Raw genomic sequence first — 22613 nt, 5'->3', positions numbered from 1 at the left:
ATAAGTAGCTTCTAGAACCGTGCATTCAGGTGTGGCTCCAACAGGCCATCCCTAGCCAACCAAGTGTGTCAGGATTGCCGAGCGGTCTAAGGCGTTGCGTTCAGGTCGCAGTCTCCCCTGGAGGCGTGGGTTCGAATCCCACTTCTGACAGATCTATCCTTTGGCTGCAGACAGAGACTTAGGTCTTCTGCTACGTTGAGCCAGCAGGGCGTTAACTTTGACAAAACACACATTTGGCAAATGCTAGTATTCATTGGGCAGGCGTTGAAGACAAGGATGAGTTTTTAGACACTTTTTGAAAATGGTTAAAGCCTCCGCTGATTGAATTGAGATAGGCAAGCCGATCCACCAGCTGGGAACAGTCCAGGAAAAGGTCCTTGAGAGTGATTTTGTGCCTCTTTGGGATAGCATCACGAGGCGTCGTTCACTTGCAGAACGCAAGCATAGGTCTGAACCAGCGACTTTAGGTATATTGCTGCAGAGCCAGTGGTTATCTTGTAGGCAAACATCAGTATCTTGAATCTGATGCGAACAGCTATTGGTAGCCAGTGCAAAATTATGAAGAGAGGTGTGACGTGGGCTTTCTTTGGCTCGTTGAAGACCACTCTCGCTGCTGCATCCTGGATCAGTTGCAGAGGCTTGATAGTACGTGCCGGAAGACCCACCAAGGGAGCATAACAATAGCCCAGTCTGGAGAAAACAAAGAGCTTGGACAAGGAGTTGTGTGGCCTGCTCTGATCGGAAGGGTCTAATCTCCCGAACGTTGTATAAGGGAAATCTGCAGGACCGGGCCAGTGCAGCAATATGGCCTTTGAAACTTCACAAAACCTCAGGACGACGTGGCCATGTGTTACATGAATATGAGAGGGATTCTATTACTGCCTTCATGCAGTGTTAGCCAGCATGAATGCAGAATTTTCACTTCATTGTATATGAAAGGATGGCACGGGTCTACACGCAATGTCGCTGGATTAGATTCAGGGAATTTACCTGGCACCTCACAGTTTTCCACAAAACCTCATTTCACCTGCCCTGAAGAGGAGCTGTGGCATTTTGCCCCCAGGAGACACAGGGAAACCCACACGGAAGGGGACAGAGAACCTCACTCTTTCTTTCTTAGCCACGGGTGTCAAACTCAGTCCCTGGAACGACGAGGCGTTGTTCACTTGCAGAACGCAAGCATAGGTCTGAACCAGCGACTTTAGGTATATAGCTGCAGAGCCAGTGGTTATCTTGTAGGCAAACATCAGTATCTTGAATCTGATGCGAACAGCTATTGGTAGCCAGTGCAAAATTATGAAGAAAGGTGTGACGTGGGGTTTCTTTGGATCGTTTAAGACCACTCTCGCTGCTGCATCCTGGATCAGTTGCAGAGGCTTGATAGTACGTGCCGGAAGACCCGCCAAGGGAGCATAACAGTAGCCCAGTCTGGAGAAAACAAAGAGCTTGGACAAGGAGTTGTGTGGCCTGCTCTGATCGGAAGGGTCTAATCTTCCGAACTTTGTATAAGGCAAATCTGCAGGACCGGTCCAGTGCAGCAATATGGCCATTGAAACTTCACAAAACCTCAGGAGGATGTGGCCATGTGTTACATGAATATAATAGGGATGCTATTACTGCCTTCATTCAGTGTTAGCCAGCATGAATGCAGAATTTTCACTTCATTGTATATAAAAGGATGGCACGGGTCTACACGCAATGTCGCTGGATGAGATTCAGGGAATTTACCTGGAACCTCACAGTTTTCCACAAAACATAATTTCACCTTCCCTGAAGAGGAGCTGTGGCCTTTTGCCCCCAGGAGACACAGGGAAACCCACACGGAAGGGGACAGAGAACCTCACTCTTTCTTTCTAAGCCACGGGTGTCAAACTCAGTCCCTGGAAGGCCGGAGACCTGCAGAGTTTAGATTCAAGCCTGATTGAACACACCTGATCCAACTAATCATGGCCTTCAGGCTCATTTGAAACTACATGCCTTGTGTGTTTGAGAAGGGTTGGAACAACACTCTACAGGGCTCGGGCCCTAAAGGAATTTAGTTTGATACCCCTGGTCTAAGTGCTCTCAGTGTTCAGAAAAAAAGCACCACTCTGCCCCATGTGAGGCTCGAACTCACGAACTTCAGATTATGAGACTGACGCGCTGCCTAACTGCGCCAACGAGGCTTGTGGGATAAAGGGCTCCCAAACAGAGAATAAGTAGCTTCTAGATCCTTGCATTCAGGTGTGGCTCCAACAGGCCATCCCTAGCCAATCAAGGGTGTCAGGATGGCCGAGCGGTCTAAGGCGCTGTGTTCAGGTCGCAGTCTCCTCTGGAGGTGTGGGATCGAATCCCACGTCTGACAGATCTATCCTTTGGCTGCAGACAGAGACTTCAGTCTTCTGCTACGTTGAGCCAGCAGGATGTTAACTTTGACAAAACACAGCATTTGGCAAATGCTAGTATTCATTGGGCAGGCGTTGAAGACAAGGATGAGTTTTTAGACACTTTTTGAAAATGGTTAAAGCCTCCGCTGCTCGAATTGAGATAGGCAAGCCGATGCACCAGCTGGGAACAGTCCAGGAAAAGGTCCTTGAGAGTGATTTTGTGCCTCTTTGGGATGGCACCACGAGGCGTCGTTCACTTGCAGAACGCAAGCATAGGTCTGAACCAGCGACTTTAGGTATATTGCTGCAGAGCCAGTGGTTATCTTGTAGGCAAACATCATTATCTTGAATCTGATGCGAACAGCTATTGGTAGCCAGTGCAAAATTATGAAGAGAGGTGTGACGTGGGTTTTCTTTGGCTCGTTGAAGACCACTCTCGCTGCTGCATCCTGGATCAGTTGCAGAGGCTTGATAGTACGTGCCGGAAGACCCGCCAAGGGAGCATAACAGTAGCCCAGTCTGGAGAAAACAAAGAGCTTGGACAAGGAGTTGTGTGGCCTGCTCTGATCGGAAGGGTCTAATCTTCCGAACTTTGTATAAGGCAAATCTGCAGGACCGGGCCAGTGCAGCAATATGGCCATTGAAACTTCACAAAACCTCAGGAGGATGTGGCCATGTGTTACATGAATATGAGAGGGATGCTATTACTGCCTTCATTCAGTGTTAGCCAGCATGAATGCAGAATTTTCACTTCATTGTATACAAAAGGATGGCACGGGTCTACACGCAATGTCGCTGGATGAGATTCAGGGAATTTACCTGGAACCTCACAGTTTTCCACAAAACATCATTTCACCTGCCCTGAAGAGGAGCTGTGGCCTTTTGACCAAGTAGACACAGGGAAACCCACACGGAAGGGGACAGAGAACCTCACTCTTTCTTTCTAAGCCACGGGTGTCAAACTCAGTCCCTGGAAGGCCGGAGACCTGCAGAGTTTAGATTCAAGCCTGATTGAACACACCTGATCCAACTAATCATGGCCTTCAGGCTCATTTGAAAACTACATGCCTTGTGTGTTTGAGAAGGGTTGGAACAAAACTCTACAGGGCTCGGTTCCTAAAGGAATTTAGTTTGATACCCCTGGTCTAAGCACTCTCAGTGATCTGAAAAAAGCACCACTCTGCCCCGTGTGAGGCTCGAACTCAAGACCTTCAAATTATGAGCCTGATGTGCTGCCTAAGCACCACTCTGCCCCGTGTGAGGCTCGAACTCAAGACCTTCAAATTATGAGCCTGATGTGCTGCCTAACTGCACCAATGAGGCTTGTGGGCTGAAGGGCGCCCAAACAGAGAATAAGTAGCTTCTAGATCATTGCATTCAGGTGTGGCTCCAACAGTCCATCGCTAGCCAATCAAGGGTGTCAGGATGGCCGAGCGGTCTAAGGCGCTGCGTTCAGGTCGCAGTCTCCCCTGGAGGCGTGGGTTCAAATCCCACTTCTGACAGATCTATCCTTTGGCTGCAGACAGAGACTTCAGTCTTCTGCTACGTTGAGCAAGCAGGGCGTTAACTTTGACAAAACACAGCATTTGGCAAATGCTAGTATTCATTGGGTAGGCGTTGAAGACAAGGATGAGTTTTTAGACACTTTTTGAAAATGGTTAAAGCCTCCGCTGCTCGAATTGAGATAGGCAAGCCGATCCACCAGCTGGGAACAGTCCAGGAAAAGGTCCTTGAGAGTGATTTTGTGCCTCTTTGGGATGGCACCACGAGGCGTCGTTCACTTGCAGAACGCAAGCATAGGTCTGAACCAGCGACTTTAGGTATATTGCTGCAGAGCCAGTGGTTATCTTGTAGGCAAACATCAGTATCTTGAATCTGATGCGAACAGCTATTGGTAGCCAGTGCAAAATTATGAAGAGAGGAGTGACGTGGGCTTTCTTTGGCTCGTTGAAGACCACTCTCGCTGCTGCATCCTGGATCAGTTGCAGAGGCTTGATAGTACGTGCCGGAAGACCCGCCAAGGGAGCATAACAGTAGCCCAGTCTGGAGAAAACAAAGAGCTTGGACAAGGAGTTGTGTGGCCTGCTCTGATTGGAAGGGTCTAATCTTCCGAACTTTGTATAAGGCAAATCTGCAGGACCGGGCCAGTGCAGCAATATGGCCTTTGAAACTTCACATAACCTCAGGAGGATGTGGCCATGTGTTACATGAATATAATAGGGATGCTATTACTGCCTTCATTCAGTGTTAGCCAGCATGAATGCAGAATTTTCACTTCATTGTATATAAAAGGATGGCACGGGTCTACACGCAATGTCGCTGGATGAGATTCAGGGAATTTACCTGGAACCTCACAGTTTTCCACAAAACATAATTTCACCTTCCCTGAAGAGGAGCTGTGGCCTTTTGCCCCCAGGAGACACAGGGAAACCCACACGGAAGGGGACAGAGAACCTCACTCTTTCTTTCTAAGCCACGGGTGTCAAACTCAGTCCCTGGAAGGCCGGAGACCTGCAGAGTTTAGATTCAAGCCTGATTGAACACACCTGATCCAACTAATCATGGCCTTCAGGCTCATTTGAAACTACATGCCTTGTGTGTTTGAGAAGGGTTGGAACAACACTCTACAGGGCTCGGGCCCTAAAGGAATTTAGTTTGATACCCCTGGTCTAAGTGCTCTCAGTGTTCAGAAAAAAAGCACCACTCTGCCCCATGTGAGGCTCGAACTCACGAACTTCAGATTATGAGACTGACGCGCTGCCTAACTGCGCCAACGAGGCTTGTGGGATAAAGGGCTCCCAAACAGAGAATAAGTAGCTTCTAGATCCTTGCATTCAGGTGTGGCTCCAACAGGCCATCCCTAGCCAATCAAGGGTGTCAGGATGGCCGAGCGGTCTAAGGCGCTGTGTTCAGGTCGCAGTCTCCTCTGGAGGTGTGGGATCGAATCCCACGTCTGACAGATCTATCCTTTGGCTGCAGACAGAGACTTCAGTCTTCTGCTACGTTGAGCCAGCAGGATGTTAACTTTGACAAAACACAGCATTTGGCAAATGCTAGTATTCATTGGGCAGGCGTTGAAGACAAGGATGAGTTTTTAGACACTTTTTGAAAATGGTTAAAGCCTCCGCTGCTCGAATTGAGATAGGCAAGCCGATGCACCAGCTGGGAACAGTCCAGGAAAAGGTCCTTGAGAGTGATTTTGTGCCTCTTTGGGATGGCACCACGAGGCGTCGTTCACTTGCAGAACGCAAGCATAGGTCTGAACCAGCGACTTTAGGTATATTGCTGCAGAGCCAGTGGTTATCTTGTAGGCAAACATCATTATCTTGAATCTGATGCGAACAGCTATTGGTAGCCAGTGCAAAATTATGAAGAGAGGTGTGACGTGGGTTTTCTTTGGCTCGTTGAAGACCACTCTCGCTGCTGCATCCTGGATCAGTTGCAGAGGCTTGATAGTACGTGCCGGAAGACCCGCCAAGGGAGCATAACAGTAGCCCAGTCTGGAGAAAACAAAGAGCTTGGACAAGGAGTTGTGTGGCCTGCTCTGATCGGAAGGGTCTAATCTTCCGAACTTTGTATAAGGCAAATCTGCAGGACCGGGCCAGTGCAGCAATATGGCCATTGAAACTTCACAAAACCTCAGGAGGATGTGGCCATGTGTTACATGAATATGAGAGGGATGCTATTACTGCCTTCATTCAGTGTTAGCCAGCATGAATGCAGAATTTTCACTTCATTGTATACAAAAGGATGGCACGGGTCTACACGCAATGTCGCTGGATGAGATTCAGGGAATTTACCTGGAACCTCACAGTTTTCCACAAAACATCATTTCACCTGCCCTGAAGAGGAGCTGTGGCCTTTTGACCAAGTAGACACAGGGAAACCCACACGGAAGGGGACAGAGAACCTCACTCTTTCTTTCTAAGCCACGGGTGTCAAACTCAGTCCCTGGAAGGCCGGAGACCTGCAGAGTTTAGATTCAAGCCTGATTGAACACACCTGATCCAACTAATCATGGCCTTCAGGCTCATTTGAAAACTACATGCCTTGTGTGTTTGAGAAGGGTTGGAACAAAACTCTACAGGGCTCGGTTCCTAAAGGAATTTAGTTTGATACCCCTGGTCTAAGCACTCTCAGTGATCTGAAAAAAGCACCACTCTGCCCCGTGTGAGGCTCGAACTCAAGACCTTCAAATTATGAGCCTGATGTGCTGCCTAAGCACCACTCTGCCCCGTGTGAGGCTCGAACTCAAGACCTTCAAATTATGAGCCTGATGTGCTGCCTAACTGCACCAATGAGGCTTGTGGGCTGAAGGGCGCCCAAACAGAGAATAAGTAGCTTCTAGATCATTGCATTCAGGTGTGGCTCCAACAGTCCATCGCTAGCCAATCAAGGGTGTCAGGATGGCCGAGCGGTCTAAGGCGCTGCGTTCAGGTCGCAGTCTCCCCTGGAGGCGTGGGTTCAAATCCCACTTCTGACAGATCTATCCTTTGGCTGCAGACAGAGACTTCAGTCTTCTGCTACGTTGAGCAAGCAGGGCGTTAACTTTGACAAAACACAGCATTTGGCAAATGCTAGTATTCATTGGGTAGGCGTTGAAGACAAGGATGAGTTTTTAGACACTTTTTGAAAATGGTTAAAGCCTCCGCTGCTCGAATTGAGATAGGCAAGCCGATCCACCAGCTGGGAACAGTCCAGGAAAAGGTCCTTGAGAGTGATTTTGTGCCTCTTTGGGATGGCACCACGAGGCGTCGTTCACTTGCAGAACGCAAGCATAGGTCTGAACCAGCGACTTTAGGTATATTGCTGCAGAGCCAGTGGTTATCTTGTAGGCAAACATCAGTATCTTGAATCTGATGCGAACAGCTATTGGTAGCCAGTGCAAAATTATGAAGAGAGGAGTGACGTGGGCTTTCTTTGGCTCGTTGAAGACCACTCTCGCTGCTGCATCCTGGATCAGTTGCAGAGGCTTGATAGTACGTGCCGGAAGACCCGCCAAGGGAGCATAACAGTAGCCCAGTCTGGAGAAAACAAAGAGCTTGGACAAGGAGTTGTGTGGCCTGCTCTGATTGGAAGGGTCTAATCTTCCGAACTTTGTATAAGGCAAATCTGCAGGACCGGGCCAGTGCAGCAATATGGCCTTTGAAACTTCACATAACCTCAGGAGGATGTGGCCATGTGTTACATGAATATGAGAGGGATGCTATTACTGCCTTCATTCAGTGTTAGCCAGCATGAATGCAGAATTTTCACTTCATTGTATATAAAAGGATGGCACGGGTCTACACGCAATGTCGCTGGATGAGATTCAGGGAATTTACCTGGAACCTCAGTTTTCCACAAAACATAATTTCACCTGCCCTGAAGAGGAGCTGTGGCCTTTTGCCCCCAGGAGACACAGGGAAACCCACACGGAAGGGGACAGAGAACCTCACTCTTTCTTTCTAAGCCACGGGTGTCAAACTCAGTCCCTGGAAGGCCGGAGACCTGCAGAGTTTAGATTCAAGCCTGATTGAAAACACCTGATCCAACTAATCATGGCCTTCAGGCTCATTTGAAAACTACATGCCTTGTGTGTTTGAGAAGGGTTGGAACAACACTCTACAGGGCTCGGGCCCTAAAGGAATTTAGTTTGATACCCCCGGTCTAAGCGCTCAGAAAAAAAGCACCACTCTGCCCCATGTGAGGCTCGAACTCAAGACCTTCAGATTATGAGACTGACGCGCTGCCTAACTGCGCCAACAAGGCTTGTGGGCTAAAGGGTGCCCAAACAGAGAATAAGTAGCTTCTAGATCCGTGCATTCAGGTGTGGCTCCAACAGGCCACCCCTAGCCAACCAAGTGTGTCAGGATGGCCGAGCGGTCTAAGGCGCTGCGTTCAGGTCGCAGTCTCCCCTGGAGGCGTGGGTTCGAATCCCACTTCTGACAGATCTATCCTTTGGCAGCAGACAGAGACTTCAGTCTTCTGCTACGTTGAGCCAGCAGGGCGTTAACTTTGACAAAACACAGCATTTGGCAAATATAATCCAGGAAAAGGTCCTTGAGAGTGATTTTGTGAAATGGTTAAAGCCTCCGCTGCTCGAATTGAGATAGGCAAGCCGATCCACCAGCTGGGAACAGTCCAGGAAAAGGTCCTTGAGAGTGATTTTGTGCCTCTTTGGGATGGCACCACGAGGCGTCGTTCACTTGCAGAACGCAAGCATAGGTCTGAACCAGCGACTTTAGGTATATTGCTGCAGAGCCAGTGGTTATCTTGTAGGCAAACATCAGTATCTTGAATCTGATGCGAACAGCTAATGGTAGCCAGTGCAAAATTATGAAGAGAGGTGTGACGTGGGCTTTCTTTGGCTCGTTGAAGACCACTCTCGCTGCTGCATCCTGGATCAGTTGCAGAGGCTTGATAGTACGTGCCGGAAGACCCGCCAAGGGAGCATAACAGTAGCCCAGTCTGGAGAAAACAAAGAGCTTGGACAAGGAGTTGTGTGGCCTGCTCTGATCGGAAGTGTCTAATCTTCCGAACTTTGTATAAGGCAAATCTGCAGGCCAGTGCAGCAATATGGCCTTTGAAACTTCACATAACCTCAGGAGGATGTGGCCATGTGTTACATGAATATGAGAGGGATGCTATTACTGCCTTCATTCAGTGTTAGCCAGCATGAATGCAGAATTTTCACTTCATTGTATATAAAAGGATGGCACGGGTCTACACGCAATGTCGCTGGATGAGATTCAGGGAATTTACCTGGAACCTCACAGTTTTCCACAAAACATCATTTCACCTGCCCTGAAGAGGAGCTGTGGCCTTTTGCCCCCAGGAGACACAGGGAAACCCACACGGAAGGGGACAGAGAACCTCACTCTTTCTTTCTAAGCCACGGGTGTCAAACTCAGTCCCTGGAAGGCCGGAGACCTGCAGAGTTTAGATTCAAGCCTGATTGAACACACCTGATCCAACTAATCATGGCCTTCAGGCTCATTTGAAAACGACATGCCTTGTGTGTTTGAGAAGGGTTGGAACAACACTCTACAGGGCTCGGGCCCTAAAGGAATTTAGTTTGATACCCCTGGTCTAAGCACTCTCAGTGATCAGAAAAAAGCACCACTCTGCCCCATGTGAGGCTCCAACTCACAACCTTCAGATTATGAGACTGATGCGCTGCCTAACTGCACCAACGAGGCTTGTGGGCTGAAGGGCGCCCAAACAGAGATTAAGTAGCTTCTAGATCCTTGCATACAGGTGTGGCTCCAACAGGCCATCGCTAGCCAATCAAGGGTGTCAGGATGGCCGAGCGGTCTAAGGCGCTGCGTTCAGGTCGCAGTCTACCCTGGAGGGATGGGTTTGAATCCCACTTCTGACAGATCTATCCTTTGGCTGCAGACAGAGACTTCAGTCTTCTGCTACATTGAGCCAGCAGGGCGTTAACTTTGACAAAACATAGCATTTGGCAAATGCTAGTATTCATTGGGTAGGCGTTGAAGACAAGGATGAGTTTTTAGACACTTTTTGAAAATGGTTAAAGCCTCCGCTGCTTGAATTGAGATAGGCAAGCCGATCCACCAGCTGGGAACAGTCCAGGAAAAGGTCCTTGAGAGTGATTTTGTGCCTCTTTGGGATGGCACCACGAGGCGTCGTTCACTTGCAGAACGCAAGCATAGGTCTGAACCAGAGACTTTAGGTATATTGCTGCAGAGCCAGTGGTTATCTTGTAGGCAAACATCATTATCTTGAATCTGATGCGAACAGCTGTTGGTAGCCAGTGCAAAATTATGAAGAGAGGTGTGACGTGGGTTTTCTTTGGCTCGTTGAAGACCACTCTTGCTGCTGCATCCTGGATCAGTGGCAGAGGCTTGATAGTACGTGCCGGAAGACCCGCCAAGGGAGCATAACAGTAGCCCAGTCTGGAGAAAACAAAGAGCTTGGACAAGGAGTTGTGTGGCCTGCTCTGATTGGAAGGGTCTAATCTTCCGAACTTTGTATAAGGCAAATCTGCAGGACCGGGCCAGTGCAGCAATATGGCCATTGAAACTTCACAAAACCTCAGGAGGATGTGGCCATGTGTTACATGAATATGAGAGGGATGATATTACTGCCTTCATTCAGTGTTAGCCAGCATGAATGCAGAATTTTCACTTCATTGTATACAAAAGAATGGCACGGGTCTACACACAATGTCGCTGGATGAAATTCAGGGAATTTACCTGGAACCTCACAGTTTTCCACAAAACATCATTTCACCTTCCCTGAAGAGGAGCTGTGGCTTTTTGCCCCCAGGAGACACAGGGAAACCCACACGGAAGGGGACAGAGAACCTCACTCTTTCTTTCTAAGCCACGGGTGTCAAACTCCGTCCCTGGAAGGCCGGAGACCTGCAGAGTTTAGATTCAAGCCTGATTGAACACACCTGATCCAACTAATCATGGCCTTCAGGCTCATTTGAAAACTACATGCCTTGTGTGTTTGAGAAGGGTTGAAGCAACACTCTACAGGGCTCGGGCCCTAAAGGAATTTAGTTTGATACCCCCGGTCTAAGCGCTCAGAAAAAAAAGCACCACTCTGCCCCATGTGAGGCTCGAACTCAAGACGTTCAGATTATGAGACTGATGCGCTGCCTAACTGCACCAACGAGGCTTGTGGGCTGAAGGGCGCCCAAACAGAGATTAAGTAGCTTCTAGATCCTTGCATTCAGGTGTGGCTCCAACAGGCCATCGCTAGCCAATCAAGGGTGTCAGGATGGCCGAGCGGTCTAAGGCGCTGCGTTCAGGTCGCAGTCTACCCTGGAGGGATGGGTTCGAATCCCACTTCTGACAGATCTATCCTTTGGCTGCAGACAGAGACTTCAGTCTTCTGCTACATTGAGCCAGCAGGGCGTTAACTTTGACAAAACATAGCATTTGGCAAATGCTAGTATTCATTGGGTAGGCGTTGAAGACAAGGATGAGTTTTTAGACACTTTTTGAAAATGGTTAAAGCCTCCGCTGCTTGAATTGAGATAGGCAAGCCGATCCACCAGCTGGGAACAGTCCAGGAAAAGGTCCTTGAGAGTGATTTTGTGCCTCTTTGGGATGGCACCACGAGGCGTCGTTCACTTGCAGAACGCAAGCATAGGTCTGAACCAGCGACTTTAGGTATATTGCTGCAGAGCCAGTGGTTATCTTGTAGGCAAACATCATTATCTTGAATCTGATGCGAACAGCTATTGGTAGCCAGTGCAAAATTATGAAGAGAGGTGTGACGTGGGTTTTCTTTGGCTTGTTGAAGACCACTCTTGCTGCTGCATCCTGGATCAGTGGCAGAGGCTTGATAGTACGTGCCGGAAGACCCGCCAAGGGAGCATAACAGTAGCCCAGTCTGGAGAAAACAAAGAGCTTGGACAAGGAGTTGTGTGGCCTGCTCTGATTGGAAGGGTCTAATCTTCCGAACTTTGTATAAGGCAAATCTGCAGGACCGGGCCAGTGCAGCAATATGGCCATTGAAACTTCACAAAACCTCAGGAGGATGTGGCCATGTGTTACATGAATATGAGAGGGATGATATTACTGCCTTCATTCAGTGTTAGCCAGCATGAACGCAGAATTTTCACTTCATTGTATACAAAAGAATGGCACGGGTCTACACGCAATGTCGCTGGATGAAATTCAGGGAATTTACCTGGAACCTCACAGTTTTCCACAAAACATCATTTCACCTTCCCTGAAGAGGAGCTGTGGCTTTTTGCCCCCAGGAGACACAGGGAAACCCACACGGATGGGGACAGAGAACCTCACTCTTTCTTTCTAAGCCACGGGTGTCAAACTCCGTCCCTGGAAGGCCGGAGACCTGCAGAGTTTAGATTCAAGCCTGATTGAACACACCTGATCCAACTAATCATGGCCTTCAGGCTCATTTGAAAACTACATGCCTTGTGTGTTTGAGAAGGGTTGAAGCAACACTCTACAGGGCTCGGGCCCTAAAGGAATTTAGTTTGATACCCCTGGTCTAAGCACTCTCAGTGATCAGAAAAAAGCACCACTCTGCCCCATGTGAGGCTCGAACTCAAGACCTTCAGATTATGAGACTGACGCGCTGCCTAACTGCGCCAACAAGGCTTGTGGGCTAAAGGGTGCCCAAACAGAGAATAAGTAGCTTCTAGATCCGTGCATTCAGGTGTGGCTCCAACAGGCCATCCCTAGCCAAGCAAGTGTGTCAGGATGGCCGAGCGGTCTACGGCGCTGCGTTCAGGTCGCAGTCTCCCCTGGAGGCACGGGTTCGAATCCCACTTCTGACAGATCTATCCTTTGGCAGCAGACAGAGACTTCAGTCTTCTGCTACGTTGAGCCAGCAGGGCGTTAACTTTGACAAAACACAGCATTTGGCAAATATAGTCCAGGAAAAGGTCCTTGAGAGTGATTTTGTGCCTCTTTGGGATGGCACCACGAGGCGTCGTTCACTTGCAGAACGCAAGCATAGGTCTGAACCAGCGACTTTAGGTATATTGCTGCAGAGCCAGTGGTTATCTTGTAGGCAAACATCAGTATCTTGAATCTGATGCGAACAGCTATTGGTAGCCAGTGCAAAATTATGAAGAGAGGTGTGACGTGGGCTTTCTTTGGCTCGTTGAAGACCACTCTCGCTGCTGCATCCTGGATCAGTTGCAGAGGCTTGATAGTACGTGCCGGAAGACCCGCCAAGGGAGCATAACAGTAGCCCAGTCTGGAGAAAACAAAGAGCTTGGACAAGGAGTTGTGTGGCCTGCTCTGATCGGAAGGGTCTAATCTCCCGAACGTTGTATAAGGCAAATCTGCAGGACCGGGCCAGTGCAGCAATATGGCCTTTGAAACTTCACAAAACCTCAGGACGACGTGGCCATGTGTTATATGAATATGAGAGGGATTCTATTACTGCCTTCATGCAGTGTTAGCCAGCATGAATGCAGAATTTTCACTTCATTGTATATGAAAGGATGGCACGGGTCTACACGCAATGTCGCTGGATGAGATTCAGGGAATTTACCTGGAACCTCACAGTTTTCCACAAAACCTCATTTCACCTGCCCTGAAGAGGAGCTGTGGCATTTTGCCCCCAGGAGACACAGGGAAACCCACACGGAAGGGGACAGAGAACCTCACTCTTTCTTTCTTAGCCACGGGTGTCAAACTCAGTCCCTGGAACGACGAGGCGTCGTTCACTTGCAGAACGCAAGCATAGGTCTGAACCAGCGACTTTAGGTATATTGCTGCAGAGCCAGTGGTTATCTTGTAGGCAAACATCAGTATCTTGAATCTGATGCGAACAGCTATTGGTAGCCAGTGCAAAATTATGAAGAGAGGTGTGACGTGGGCTTTCTTTGGCTCGTTGAAGACCACTCTCGCTGCTGCATCCTGGATCAGTTGCAGAGGCTTGATAGTACGTGCCGGAAGACCCGCCAAGGGAGCATAACAGTAGCCCAGTCTGGAGAAAACAAAGAGCTTGGACAAGGAGTTGTGTGGCCTGCTCTGATCGGAAGGGTCTAATCTTCCGAACTTTGTATAAGGCAAATCTGCAGGACCGGGCCAGTGCAGCAATATGGCCTTTGAAACTTCACAAAACCTCAGGAGGATGTGGCCATGTGTTACATGAATATGAGAGGGATGCTATTACTGCCTTCATTCAGTGTTAGCCAGCATGAATGCAGAATTTTCACTTCATTGTATATAAAAGGATGGCACGGGTCTACACGCAAAGTCGCTGGATGAGATTCAGGGAATTTACCTGGAACCTCACAGTTTTCCACAAAACATCATTTCACCTGCCCTGAAGAGGAGCTGTGGCCTTTTGCCCCCAGGAGACACAGAGAAACCCACACGGAAGGGGACAGAGAACCTCACTCTTTCTTTCTAAGCCACGGGTGTCAAACTCAGTCCCTGGAAGGCCGGAGACCTGCAGAGTTTAGATTCAAGCCTGATTGAACACACCTGATCCAACTAATCATGGCCTTCAGGCTCATTTGAAAACTACATGCCTTGTGTGTTTGAGAAGGGTTGGAACAACACTCTACAGGGCTCGGGCCCTAAAGGAATTTAGTTTGATACCCCTGGTCTAAGCACTCTCAGTGATCAGAAAAAAGCACCACTATGCCCCATGTGAGGCTCGAACTCACGACCTTCAGATTATGAGACTGATGCGATGCCTAACTGCACCAACGAGGCTTGTGGGCTGAAGGGAGCCCAAACAGAGAATAAGTAGCTTCTAGATCCTTGCATTCAGGTGTGGCTCCAACAGGCCATCGCTAGCCTATCAAGGGTGTCAGGATGGCTGAGCGTTCTAAGGCGCTGCATTCAGGTCGCAGTCTCCCCTGGAGGCGTGGGTTCGAATCCCACTTCTGACAGATCTATCCTTTGGCTGCAGACAGAGACTTCAGTCTTCTGCTACGTTGAGCCAGCAGGGCGTTAACTTTGACAAAACACAGCATTTGGCAAATGCTAGTATTCATTGGGTAGGCGTTGAAGACAAGGATGAGTTTTTAGACACTTTTTGAAAATGGTTAAAGCCTCCGCTGCTCGAATTGAGATAGGCAAGTCGATCCACCAGCTGGGAACAGTCCAGGAAAAGGTCCTTGAGAGTGAGTTTGTGCCTCTTTGGGATGGCACCACGAGGCGTCGTTCACTTGCAGAACGCAAGCATAGGTCTGAACCAGCGACTTTAGGTATATAGCTGCAGAGCCAGTGGTTATCTTGTAGGCAAACATCAGTATCTTGAATCTGATGCGAACAGCTATTGGTAGCCAGTGCAAAATTATGAAGAAAGGTGTGACGTGGGGTTTCTTTGGATCGTTTAAGACCACTCTCGCTGCTGCATCCTGGATCAGTTGCAGAGGCTTGATAGTACGTGCCGGAAGACCCGCCAAGGGAGCATAACAGTAGCCCAGTCTGGAGAAAACAAAGAGCTTGGACAAGGAGTTGTGTGGCCTGCTCTGATCGGAAGGGTCTAATCTTCCGAACTTTGTATAAGGCAAATCTGCAGGACCGGTCCAGTGCAGCAATATGGCCATTGAAACTTCACAAAACCTCAGGAGGATGTGGCCATGTGTTACATGAATATAATAGGGATGCTATTACTGCCTTCATTCAGTGTTAGCCAGCATGAATGCAGAATTTTCACTTCATTGTATATAAAAGGATGGCACGGGTCTACACGCAATGTCGCTGGATGAGATTCAGGGAATTTACCTGGAACCTCACAGTTTTCCACAAAACATAATTTCACCTTCCCTGAAGAGGAGCTGTGGCCTTTTGCCCCCAGGAGACACAGGGAAACCCACACGGAAGGGGACAGAGAACCTCACTCTTTCTTTCTAAGCCACGGGTGTCAAACTCAGTCCCTGGAAGGCCGGAGACCTGCAGAGTTTAGATTCAAGCCTGATTGAACACACCTGATCCAACTAATCATGGCCTTCAGGCTCATTTGAAACTACATGCCTTGTGTGTTTGAGAAGGGTTGGAACAACACTCTACAGGGCTCGGGCCCTAAAGGAATTTAGTTTGATACCCCTGGTCTAAGTGCTCTCAGTGTTCAGAAAAAAAGCACCACTCTGCCCCATGTGAGGCTCGAACTCACGAACTTCAGATTATGAGACTGACGCGCTGCCTAACTGCGCCAACGAGGCTTGTGGGATAAAGGGCTCCCAAACAGAGAATAAGTAGCTTCTAGATCCTTGCATTCAGGTGTGGCTCCAACAGGCCATCCCTAGCCAATCAAGGGTGTCAGGATGGCCGAGCGGTCTAAGGCGCTGTGTTCAGGTCGCAGTCTCCTCTGGAGGTGTGGGATCGAATCCCACGTCTGACAGATCTATCCTTTGGCTGCAGACAGAGACTTCAGTCTTCTGCTACGTTGAGCCAGCAGGATGTTAACTTTGACAAAACACAGCATTTGGCAAATGCTAGTATTCATTGGGCAGGCGTTGAAGACAAGGATGAGTTTTTAGACACTTTTTGAAAATGGTTAAAGCCTCCGCTGCTCGAATTGAGATAGGCAAGCCGATGCACCAGCTGGGAACAGTCCAGGAAAAGGTCCTTGAGAGTGATTTTGTGCCTCTTTGGGATGGCACCACGAGGCGTCGTTCACTTGCAGAACGCAAGCATAGGTCTGAACCAGCGACTTTAGGTATATTGCTGCAGAGCCAGTGGTTATCTTGTAGGCAAACATCATTATCTTGAATCTGATGCGAACAGCTATTGGTAGCCAGTGCAAAATTATGAAGAGAGGTGTGACGTGGGTTTTCTTTGGCTCGTTGAAGACCACTCTCGCTGCTGCATCCTGGATCAGTTGCAGAGGCTTGATAGTACGTGCCGGAAGACCCGCCAAGGGAGCATAACAGTAGCCCAGTCTGGAGAAAACAAAGAGCTTGGACAAGGAGTTGTGTGGCCTGCTCTGATCGGAAGGGTCTAATCTTCCGAACTTTGTATAAGGCAAATCTGCAGGACCGGGCCAGTGCAGCAATATGGCCATTGAAACTTCACAAAACCTCAGGAGGATGTGGCCATGTGTTACATGAATATGAGAGGGATGCTATTACTGCCTTCATTCAGTGTTAGCCAGCATGAATGCAGAATTTTCACTTCATTGTATACAAAAGGATGGCACGGGTCTACACGCAATGTCGCTGGATGAGATTCAGGGAATTTACCTGGAACCTCACAGTTTTCCACAAAACATCATTTCACCTGCCCTGAAGAGGAGCTGTGGCCTTTTGACCAAGTAGACACAGGGAAACCCACACGGAAGGGGACAGAGAACCTCACTCTTTCTTTCTAAGCCACGGGTGTCAAACTCAGTCCCTGGAAGGCCGGAGACCTGCAGAGTTTAGATTCAAGCCTGATTGAACACACCTGATCCAACTAATCATGGCCTTCAGGCTCATTTGAAAACTACATGCCTTGTGTGTTTGAGAAGGGTTGGAACAAAACTCTACAGGGCTCGGTTCCTAAAGGAATTTAGTTTGATACCCCTGGTCTAAGCACTCTCAGTGATCTGAAAAAAGCACCACTCTGCCCCGTGTGAGGCTCGAACTCAAGACCTTCAAATTATGAGCCTGATGTGCTGCCTAAGCACCACTCTGCCCCGTGTGAGGCTCGAACTCAAGACCTTCAAATTATGAGCCTGATGTGCTGCCTAACTGCACCAATGAGGCTTGTGGGCTGAAGGGCGCCCAAACAGAGAATAAGTAGCTTCTAGATCATTGCATTCAGGTGTGGCTCCAACAGTCCATCGCTAGCCAATCAAGGGTGTCAGGATGGCCGAGCGGTCTAAGGCGCTGCGTTCAGGTCGCAGTCTCCCCTGGAGGCGTGGGTTCAAATCCCACTTCTGACAGATCTATCCTTTGGCTGCAGACAGAGACTTCAGTCTTCTGCTACGTTGAGCAAGCAGGGCGTTAACTTTGACAAAACACAGCATTTGGCAAATGCTAGTATTCATTGGGTAGGCGTTGAAGACAAGGATGAGTTTTTAGACACTTTTTGAAAATGGTTAAAGCCTCCGCTGCTCGAATTGAGATAGGCAAGCCGATCCACCAGCTGGGAACAGTCCAGGAAAAGGTCCTTGAGAGTGATTTTGTGCCTCTTTGGGATGGCACCACGAGGCGTCGTTCACTTGCAGAACGCAAGCATAGGTCTGAACCAGCGACTTTAGGTATATTGCTGCAGAGCCAGTGGTTATCTTGTAGGCAAACATCAGTATCTTGAATCTGATGCGAACAGCTATTGGTAGCCAGTGCAAAATTATGAAGAGAGGAGTGACGTGGGCTTTCTTTGGCTCGTTGAAGACCACTCTCGCTGCTGCATCCTGGATCAGTTGCAGAGGCTTGATAGTACGTGCCGGAAGACCCGCCAAGGGAGCATAACAGTAGCCCAGTCTGGAGAAAACAAAGAGCTTGGACAAGGAGTTGTGTGGCCTGCTCTGATTGGAAGGGTCTAATCTTCCGAACTTTGTATAAGGCAAATCTGCAGGACCGGGCCAGTGCAGCAATATGGCCTTTGAAACTTCACATAACCTCAGGAGGATGTGGCCATGTGTTACATGAATATGAGAGGGATGCTATTACTGCCTTCATTCAGTGTTAGCCAGCATGAATGCAGAATTTTCACTTCATTGTATATAAAAGGATGGCACGGGTCTACACGCAATGTCGCTGGATGAGATTCAGGGAATTTACCTGGAACCTCAGTTTTCCACAAAACATAATTTCACCTGCCCTGAAGAGGAGCTGTGGCCTTTTGCCCCCAGGAGACACAGGGAAACCCACACGGAAGGGGACAGAGAACCTCACTCTTTCTTTCTAAGCCACGGGTGTCAAACTCAGTCCCTGGAAGGCCGGAGACCTGCAGAGTTTAGATTCAAGCCTGATTGAAAACACCTGATCCAACTAATCATGGCCTTCAGGCTCATTTGAAAACTACATGCCTTGTGTGTTTGAGAAGGGTTGGAACAACACTCTACAGGGCTCGAGCCCTAAAGGAATTTAGTTTGATACCCCCGGTCTAAGCGCTCAGAAAAAAAGCACCACTCTGCCCCATGTGAGGCTCGAACTCAAGACCTTCAGATTATGAGACTGACGCGCTGCCTAACTGCGCCAACAAGGCTTGTGGGCTAAAGGGTGCCCAAACAGAGAATAAGTAGCTTCTAGATCCGTGCATTCAGGTGTGGCTCCAACAGGCCACCCCTAGCCAACCAAGTGTGTCAGGATGGCCGAGCGGTCTAAGGCGCTGCGTTCAGGTCGCAGTCTCCCCTGGAGGCGTGGGTTCGAATCCCACTTCTGACAGATCTATCCTTTGGCAGCAGACAGAGACTTCAGTCTTCTGCTACGTTGAGCCAGCAGGGCGTTAACTTTGACAAAACACAGCATTTGGCAAATATAATCCAGGAAAAGGTCCTTGAGAGTGATTTTGTGAAATGGTTAAAGCCTCCGCTGCTCGAATTGAGATAGGCAAGCCGATCCACCAGCTGGGAACAGTCCAGGAAAAGGTCCTTGAGAGTGATTTTGTGCCTCTTTGGGATGGCACCACGAGGCGTCGTTCACTTGCAGAACGCAAGCATAGGTCTGAACCAGCGACTTTAGGTATATTGCTGCAGAGCCAGTGGTTATCTTGTAGGCAAACATCAGTATCTTGAATCTGATGCGAACAGCTAATGGTAGCCAGTGCAAAATTATGAAGAGAGGTGTGACGTGGGCTTTCTTTGGCTCGTTGAAGACCACTCTCGCTGCTGCATCCTGGATCAGTTGCAGAGGCTTGATAGTACGTGCCGGAAGACCCGCCAAGGGAGCATAACAGTAGCCCAGTCTGGAGAAAACAAAGAGCTTGGACAAGGAGTTGTGTGGCCTGCTCTGATCGGAAGTGTCTAATCTTCCGAACTTTGTATAAGGCAAATCTGCAGGCCAGTGCAGCAATATGGCCTTTGAAACTTCACATAACCTCAGGAGGATGTGGCCATGTGTTACATGAATATGAGAGGGATGCTATTACTGCCTTCATTCAGTGTTAGCCAGCATGAATGCAGAATTTTCACTTCATTGTATATAAAAGGATGGCACGGGTCTACACGCAATGTCGCTGGATGAGATTCAGGGAATTTACCTGGAACCTCACAGTTTTCCACAAAACATCATTTCACCTGCCCTGAAGAGGAGCTGTGGCCTTTTGCCCCCAGGAGACACAGGGAAACCCACACGGAAGGGGACAGAGAACCTCACTCTTTCTTTCTAAGCCACGGGTGTCAAACTCAGTCCCTGGAAGGCCGGAGACCTGCAGAGTTTAGATTCAAGCCTGATTGAACACACCTGATCCAACTAATCATGGCCTTCAGGCTCATTTGAAAACGACATGCCTTGTGTGTTTGAGAAGGGTTGGAACAACACTCTACAGGGCTCGGGCCCTAAAGGAATTTAGTTTGATACCCCTGGTCTAAGCACTCTCAGTGATCAGAAAAAAGCACCACTCTGCCCCATGTGAGGCTCCAACTCACAACCTTCAGATTATGAGACTGATGCGCTGCCTAACTGCACCAACGAGGCTTGTGGGCTGAAGGGCGCCCAAACAGAGATTAAGTAGCTTCTAGATCCTTGCATACAGGTGTGGCTCCAACAGGCCATCGCTAGCCAATCAAGGGTGTCAGGATGGCCGAGCGGTCTAAGGCGCTGCGTTCAGGTCGCAGTCTACCCTGGAGGGATGGGTTCGAATCCCACTTCTGACAGATCTATCCTTTGGCTGCAGACAGAGACTTCAGTCTTCTGCTACATTGAGCCAGCAGGGCGTTAACTTTGACAAAACATAGCATTTGGCAAATGCTAGTATTCATTGGGTAGGCGTTGAAGACAAGGATGAGTTTTTAGACACTTTTTGAAAATGGTTAAAGCCTCCGCTGCTTGAATTGAGATAGGCAAGCCGATCCACCAGCTGGGAACAGTCCAGGAAAAGGTCCTTGAGAGTGATTTTGTGCCTCTTTGGGATGGCACCACGAGGCGTCGTTCACTTGCAGAACGCAAGCATAGGTCTGAACCAGAGACTTTAGGTATATTGCTGCAGAGCCAGTGGTTATCTTGTAGGCAAACATCATTATCTTGAATCTGATGCGAACAGCTGTTGGTAGCCAGTGCAAAATTATGAAGAGAGGTGTGACGTGGGTTTTCTTTGGCTCGTTGAAGACCACTCTTGCTGCTGCATCCTGGATCAGTGGCAGAGGCTTGATAGTACGTGCCGGAAGACCCGCCAAGGGAGCATAACAGTAGCCCAGTCTGGAGAAAACAAAGAGCTTGGACAAGGAGTTGTGTGGCCTGCTCTGATTGGAAGGGTCTAATCTTCCGAACTTTGTATAAGGCAAATCTGCAGGACCGGGCCAGTGCAGCAATATGGCCATTGAAACTTCACAAAACCTCAGGAGGATGTGGCCATGTGTTACATGAATATGAGAGGGATGATATTACTGCCTTCATTCAGTGTTAGCCAGCATGAATGCAGAATTTTCACTTCATTGTATACAAAAGAATGGCACGGGTCTACACACAATGTCGCTGGATGAAATTCAGGGAATTTACCTGGAACCTCACAGTTTTCCACAAAACATCATTTCACCTTCCCTGAAGAGGAGCTGTGGCTTTTTGCCCCCAGGAGACACAGGGAAACCCACACGGAAGGGGACAGAGAACCTCACTCTTTCTTTCTAAGCCACGGGTGTCAAACTCCGTCCCTGGAAGGCCGGAGACCTGCAGAGTTTAGATTCAAGCCTGATTGAACACACCTGATCCAACTAATCATGGCCTTCAGGCTCATTTGAAAACTACATGCCTTGTGTGTTTGAGAAGGGTTGAAGCAACACTCTACAGGGCTCGGGCCCTAAAGGAATTTAGTTTGATACCCCCGGTCTAAGCGCTCAGAAAAAAAAGCACCACTCTGCCCCATGTGAGGCTCGAACTCAAGACGTTCAGATTATGAGACTGATGCGCTGCCTAACTGCACCAACGAGGCTTGTGGGCTGAAGGGCGCCCAAACAGAGATTAAGTAGCTTCTAGATCCTTGCATTCAGGTGTGGCTCCAACAGGCCATCGCTAGCCAATCAAGGGTGTCAGGATGGCCGAGCGGTCTAAGGCGCTGCGTTCAGGTCGCAGTCTACCCTGGAGGGATGGGTTCGAATCCCACTTCTGACAGATCTATCCTTTGGCTGCAGACAGAGACTTCAGTCTTCTGCTACATTGAGCCAGCAGGGCGTTAACTTTGACAAAACATAGCATTTGGCAAATGCTAGTATTCATTGGGTAGGCGTTGAAGACAAGGATGAGTTTTTAGACACTTTTTGAAAATGGTTAAAGCCTCCGCTGCTTGAATTGAGATAGGCAAGCCGATCCACCAGCTGGGAACAGTCCAGGAAAAGGTCCTTGAGAGTGATTTTGTGCCTCTTTGGGATGGCACCACGAGGCGTCGTTCACTTGCAGAACGCAAGCATAGGTCTGAACCAGCGACTTTAGGTATATTGCTGCAGAGCCAGTGGTTATCTTGTAGGCAAACATCATTATCTTGAATCTGATGCGAACAGCTATTGGTAGCCAGTGCAAAATTATGAAGAGAGGTGTGACGTGGGTTTTCTTTGGCTTGTTGAAGACCACTCTTGCTGCTGCATCCTGGATCAGTGGCAGAGGCTTGATAGTACGTGCCGGAAGACCCGCCAAGGGAGCATAACAGTAGCCCAGTCTGGAGAAAACAAAGAGCTTGGACAAGGAGTTGTGTGGCCTGCTCTGATTGG

At 48.9% G+C, this 22613-nt stretch overlaps 15 non-coding genes across 15 annotated transcripts; 9 read left to right on the top strand and 6 right to left on the bottom strand.

The window, feature by feature from the left end:
- Nucleotides 1-67: 67 nt before the first annotated feature.
- trnal-cag (transfer RNA leucine (anticodon CAG)) lies at nt 68-150 on the top strand. Its single transcript has one exon. It is a non-coding gene; the product is annotated as a tRNA-Leu (tRNA).
- Nucleotides 151-2091: 1941 nt separating this feature from the next.
- On the bottom strand, nt 2092-2165 carry trnam-cau (transfer RNA methionine (anticodon CAU)). The gene has a single exon. It is a non-coding gene; the product is annotated as a tRNA-Met (tRNA).
- A 96-nt stretch (nt 2166-2261) lies between these two features.
- On the top strand, nt 2262-2344 carry trnal-cag (transfer RNA leucine (anticodon CAG)). Its single transcript has one exon. It is a non-coding gene; the product is annotated as a tRNA-Leu (tRNA).
- Nucleotides 2345-3785: 1441 nt separating this feature from the next.
- Nucleotides 3786-3868, top strand: trnal-cag (transfer RNA leucine (anticodon CAG)). Its single transcript has one exon. It is a non-coding gene; the product is annotated as a tRNA-Leu (tRNA).
- Nucleotides 3869-5072: 1204 nt separating this feature from the next.
- trnam-cau (transfer RNA methionine (anticodon CAU)) lies at nt 5073-5146 on the bottom strand. The gene has a single exon. It is a non-coding gene; the product is annotated as a tRNA-Met (tRNA).
- Nucleotides 5147-5242: 96 nt separating this feature from the next.
- trnal-cag (transfer RNA leucine (anticodon CAG)) lies at nt 5243-5325 on the top strand. The gene has a single exon. It is a non-coding gene; the product is annotated as a tRNA-Leu (tRNA).
- Nucleotides 5326-6766: 1441 nt separating this feature from the next.
- Nucleotides 6767-6849, top strand: trnal-cag (transfer RNA leucine (anticodon CAG)). The gene has a single exon. It is a non-coding gene; the product is annotated as a tRNA-Leu (tRNA).
- A 1194-nt stretch (nt 6850-8043) lies between these two features.
- On the bottom strand, nt 8044-8117 carry trnam-cau (transfer RNA methionine (anticodon CAU)). Its single transcript has one exon. It is a non-coding gene; the product is annotated as a tRNA-Met (tRNA).
- A 96-nt stretch (nt 8118-8213) lies between these two features.
- trnal-cag (transfer RNA leucine (anticodon CAG)) lies at nt 8214-8296 on the top strand. Its single transcript has one exon. It is a non-coding gene; the product is annotated as a tRNA-Leu (tRNA).
- Nucleotides 8297-12380: 4084 nt separating this feature from the next.
- trnam-cau (transfer RNA methionine (anticodon CAU)) lies at nt 12381-12454 on the bottom strand. Its single transcript has one exon. It is a non-coding gene; the product is annotated as a tRNA-Met (tRNA).
- Nucleotides 12455-15916: 3462 nt separating this feature from the next.
- trnam-cau (transfer RNA methionine (anticodon CAU)) lies at nt 15917-15990 on the bottom strand. The gene has a single exon. It is a non-coding gene; the product is annotated as a tRNA-Met (tRNA).
- A 96-nt stretch (nt 15991-16086) lies between these two features.
- trnal-cag (transfer RNA leucine (anticodon CAG)) lies at nt 16087-16169 on the top strand. Its single transcript has one exon. It is a non-coding gene; the product is annotated as a tRNA-Leu (tRNA).
- A 1441-nt stretch (nt 16170-17610) lies between these two features.
- Nucleotides 17611-17693, top strand: trnal-cag (transfer RNA leucine (anticodon CAG)). The gene has a single exon. It is a non-coding gene; the product is annotated as a tRNA-Leu (tRNA).
- Nucleotides 17694-18887: 1194 nt separating this feature from the next.
- On the bottom strand, nt 18888-18961 carry trnam-cau (transfer RNA methionine (anticodon CAU)). The gene has a single exon. It is a non-coding gene; the product is annotated as a tRNA-Met (tRNA).
- A 96-nt stretch (nt 18962-19057) lies between these two features.
- trnal-cag (transfer RNA leucine (anticodon CAG)) lies at nt 19058-19140 on the top strand. Its single transcript has one exon. It is a non-coding gene; the product is annotated as a tRNA-Leu (tRNA).
- Nucleotides 19141-22613: the final 3473 nt, after the last annotated feature.

This window comes from Carassius carassius, chromosome 22 (genome assembly GCF_963082965.1).
Source record: "Carassius carassius chromosome 22, fCarCar2.1, whole genome shotgun sequence".
Lineage (NCBI taxonomy): Eukaryota > Metazoa > Chordata > Actinopteri > Cypriniformes > Cyprinidae > Carassius > Carassius carassius.
This window is presented reverse-complemented; position numbering and strand designations above follow the sequence as displayed.